At 46.9% G+C, this 5097-nt stretch overlaps 1 pseudogene; it reads right to left on the minus strand.

Moving 5' to 3' along the window:
- Positions 1–443: 443 nt before the first annotated feature.
- On the minus strand, positions 444–1262 carry LOC102819736 (annotated as a pseudogene).
- Between the last annotated feature and the right edge of the window lie 3835 nt (positions 1263–5097).

A 5097-nucleotide genomic window follows, 5' to 3' on the forward strand; every position in this document is an offset into this window, starting at 1 on the left:
GAGAGTTAGTCAATATTTTTTTAGACTGAATCTTTTAGGCATTCCCTCTCTTCTTTTCCCCTCCTTCTTGTATCTTGTCCCCACAAGCCCCAGTTTATTTTTACTATTAACATTCTTGTCTAATCTTCCAGAAAACTGGCAAAACCAAAATGTGTGTGTGTGTTCATGCACACACATAAATTTAAAACATCAATGAGACCACACTAAGCAACACTCACTACAACTTTTTTTCTCTCTCTCAAAAACAAGAACACTTTAATTCCAGCCTACAGCTCTAGGTGCGATGTCTGAGGCCACACTCTGGGTACAATGCTGTGTGGTGACCACTCACTCACACACGAAAAGCCCCCAAAGGGGGACTTACCTTCAGGGAGGGTTGAGTCAAAAGGGGAAGGGCAACTCAAGAACAGGGACAGGGGAAGATGGACGTGGGGAGAAGGACACTACTTCTTGGCGAAGGAGATATTCATGGCATTGTTCTGGGTAATCTTGAAGCCCTGCAGAGTATCGCCGGCCGTCCCTGCCTGCACCTCGCAAATTCCACAAAGGCGATGTTGTGTCGCCCAGGGACCAGTCATACCTCCTTGAAGCCTAGGAACTGGTTAAAAAGCATGGACAACATGAGTTCGTTGGTCTACTTAGGCAGGTTGGTGAAGAACAAGATGTCATTTGGTGGATTTTCTGAATGAGGTTGAGCAGGTGGCATCTGTCCCAGCATCCGCTGCTGCGGGGGCACGGCTCCTGGTGGGAGCTGGCCAGGCACGAGGCCTGGCGGTGGGATCATGCCGGGAAGAGGCAGGTAGGGATGCTGGCCTGCCATGTGGTGCATGATGCGGGGCGCCTGTGTCATTGGAGGCATGCTCAGGACAGGGCCCTGGACGGCCCCTACCACAGTGGCGGCTGCCCACTGCATGGCCTTCTTGGCAGCTGTTGTCTCCTAGCTCTTAGGCTTCCTCTTCTCCTGCTTGCGGTCCCGATCCACAAAGGTGCCCTTCATCTTGGTTATGATGTCGGAGTCAGTCTTTGCATATTGGATTAACATCGCTTTATTGTAGAAGGGGAAACCTGCATGGAGCCTTGTAAGGCATTGGTGGAGCTGCTGACCTCCTTGAAGATGACAAAAGCCTAGCCTTTTATCTTCAAACTCCGCGACACCAGGACAAGATGGCATAAAGCGACTTCTTCAGCTCATCCTTCTTGATCTTCTTGTTGAGATTGCTGATATAAACAGTGTGGTTGGGGCAGGTCTTGGGAACTGCCATGGAGCGAGGAGCCGAGGTAAGGCTGAAGAAAGGAAAAGGGAGACTTCAGTCCTGGATTTCTCCAAATCCTTTGTTCCAACTCTGTTTTAATGGACTGCTAGGAGATCTTCCTTGCAGGAAGAAGTCAGACAAGGCGGGGAGAGAATTGGGGCGGGTGGGACACCGTAGTTGGGCAATGCTACCGGAGAGGTAGAACTCGGTCTTTTCTCCTCCGCGTGGTGAGGCAAATCTCTGCTCTGCATCTTGACACATTGAATAAATAGTTAATTGAAGAGATCTTTCCAAATTAGTTTGTTCTTTTACGTTCTTCTCGTTTTTATTATTGATGTTGCTGTCTTATTTATTGATTTAGGGGAGAGATGTATAAAAGTTGGAGCCCATGTTCATCATATTTTCTGTCTTCCCAGGGAGTTATTTCTCTCATTCTCTCATCTCTAGCCTTCATGACACTTTGTGCCATTGAGATTATTTTGTGGGATAGGGAGCTGTGGGCTAATACACTAGACTGTAAAGCCATTTGAACTGCAAAGGTCCGTGGTTCAAGCTCATCAGCTGCTCCCCGGAAACTCTATACAGGGTCGCTATGGGTCGGAACCGACTCAACAGCACTTTACAACAACAACAACAGTACTTGGTATGGCGATGTGGCTTAATGTGTTGGACTGCAAGGTCGTTTGAACTGCAAGATCGGCGGTTCCTCAGAAACCCTATACAGCGTTACTACGGGTCAGAACCAATTCCACAGCACTTAACAACAACAACAGTAGTACTTGAGAAACGTTCTTTTGGGTAAAGTACCAATTAGTGTAATATTGATTCTCACTCCTGACAACCGTATATGAGTAGAACTGCTTCACAGGATTTTTGATGTCTGGTTCAGTAGCAGAGAACCAGGACTTTCTTCCCTGGTACCTCTGAATGAACTTGAACCTCCAATCTTTCAAGTAGCAGCTGAGAATTTAACCATTTGCACCATCCAGAGACATCTTTTGGGTAATATGCTATGAGTTTGCAAGCTACATATACATTGTTACCTTCACTTTCAGGAATTTTCTTTCATTATCAGCTGGTCCTTGGAAACCCTATACAGGGTCGCTGTGAATCAAAACCGACTCGATGGCACTTAACAACAATAAAATAGTTGTGAATGAGGCAGGCCTGGTTGGGACATGCTGATACAGAGATGGGTCCTGGAACCCAGGCTGCAGAAAGGGACAAACATGTGTCCTGGGGACCATGCTCTCAGACTTCCCAGTTGTCATCACAGACAACCCCAACTTGTAGTGTCACTGACAAACACCTACACCACATGCATACTTGATGTCCACACACATACACCTCCCACGTGCATATACCACACAGGCACATGCACACATGTGCACATAAGAACACACCATGTACACACGTGCACACACACATAAAGACACCATACACGTACCTAAGCACAAACTATGTGCATACATATGCATACACATTCACCTTGTACGTATAACATGTACACAACACATAAATGTGCACATATACACATGCACACAGCATATACACTTCTTTGCACACCAATACATATATGCTTCCCACATGTACATGCACACATACATACCCCTCATGCTAATAGACATAGACATCAATCACCCCAGGCATACCAATATACATATCTCCTCACATTTGCACCTCTAAACACACAAGGGGTCTTTTAAAAGTTTGTAGGAAAATTCCATGATCTTTTCATTCCATTTTTCCATGAAGTTTTGAAGACCCCTCATATGACCCCAGCCCCCCCACATATATTTCATATACACACATACACCCCCAAATACATGCCAGGATGTATATGTGAGTGTGCGTGTGCATAGGGGATGCAAATCCTGGTATATGTGCACACACATGCAGACCCCCATAATTCAATGGACCCCTGGCCTGCTCCATGCTGTGTCCTCCTTCCCCTATGCAGCACACCATCAACCACCAGTCACCTCGTCATGCCTCCCTTAATTCAAAACTGAAAGAGACATACAGGGATATCATGACCGTGGGTAGAGTGGGAGCAGAGGATGGGGAAAGACTGAAAAAGGCATAAAACCCAGAGAGAATGAGAACAACAGAGTGAGCCAGAGAGAAAATGAGAGCAAGAGATTGAGAGGAATGAAAGATGAAAAGAGAAAAAGAGAGGATGAGAGGCAAAGTGAGAAGAGAGAGAAAAGATGAAAGAGAGAAAATGAGAGACCATAGAGAAGAATCCCAAGTGGAAGCACCAATGGGAGAAAGTCAAACCCCTAGGATCCAGGGCCCCATGTTTCTCCTGCACCCTCATCACTAAAGTCTGCTCTGGCCTCCTACTACAGGATCCTGAAGGGCAGCCACCCCAGACAGCTCAGGGGCCTTCCTCATGCTGGGTGGACACATGATCCAGAGAGCCCCTCCTCGACTTAGTGCCTCCCTGCCACTTCCTTTTTTGAGAGTCTTAAGTCTTAATCCAAGTCCTGGTGTGGCCTGTGGGTTAACACGCCAGACTGCAAAGCCATTTGAACTGCAATGTCTGTGGCTCAAGTTCACCAGCTGCTCCTCAGAAACCCTATACAGGGTCGCTATGGGTCAGAGTAGACTCAACGGAACTTCACAACAACAACAAGAAGTCTTAATTATCCTCTTTGCATTTCTCCAGAGACCCTGGCTGGGGAGCTAAGACATGGGTCTGCTGTGGCCCAGGGGCCTGATACTGGACTCAGAGGCCTCCTTAATGTCTATTCCTCTAGGGGAGCTATGTTTGCAATGGAGCATTTATGCAAAAGAGCCAACAGTGAAGTTACACCATTTTAAAGGGGAGCTTTAAAATCCACACCTCTAGTAGGCAGTTGATATGTGGCTCCTGTGTATCCCTTGGGAAGCCAAATCTGCAGATGGACCCTAATCAGTGAGAGTCTCAGCAAATGGTCACTGGGGAAGTCCAAAAAAGCCACATGGTCCAGCATGAGAGGTCACAGCCCTTTGTAGGACACAATTTTCAAAACATTCAAGACTAATCTTTAAACCTTTTTTTTTTCTGGTACAAAATTATTCTGCTTTTATTCATTAGTATCTTGCAGCATAAAAGATGAGCTATAAAGACAGGTCAGGCAGCTCTTCACACAAACACAAAACAACAGAGCAGACTGGGCTCAGGAAGCCATGTGAGTTGAGGGAGGCAACACCCTATGAGAGTGGGCCTGGACCCAGGGGTGCTCCAGAACCTGGGCCAGGGGCAGCCACTCCAAGGGCTGCTATCTGAGCAGCTTGGAGATCAGGTCCTGGGCCCCAGAAGGCAATGAGATGGGGAAACACACATCCACCTTAAGGATGCATCTGTAGGTCTCGATATGTGTGGGGCTCTCGAAGGGAGGACTGCCAACCAGAAGTTCATAGCAGAGTACCCCGAAGCACCACAGACCCACTCTCTCATTGTATGTCCTCCCCTCAATCATTTCTGGGGACAGGTAGTCCAGAGTCCTACACATCGTCTTTCTTCTTAGAGAGAGGGTGTGCACAGACCAGCCAAAGTCTGCAATCTTTACCTCACCCCTGAGCCCTAGCAGCAAATTCTCTGGCTTAATATCCCTGCTAAAATACAATAGTTATGGTGTTGTTATTGTTAAGGGCTGTCGAGTCACTGTATAGGATTTCCAAGTAACAGCTGGTGGGTTTGAACCACCAACCATGTGGTTAGCAATCCAGTGCTGATTCTACAGCGCTACACCAGGACTTATAAACAGTGTGATTTCATTGAGAATTTCCTAAACTAATACAGACATTTATGCTGTGTTCTCAGTTGTTTGGTCTAGCAAGGATCCTTTTCTCCCAC

Source organism: Chrysochloris asiatica, unplaced genomic scaffold, assembly GCF_000296735.1.
Source record: "Chrysochloris asiatica unplaced genomic scaffold, ChrAsi1.0 scaffold00391, whole genome shotgun sequence".
NCBI lineage: Eukaryota > Metazoa > Chordata > Mammalia > Afrosoricida > Chrysochloridae > Chrysochloris > Chrysochloris asiatica.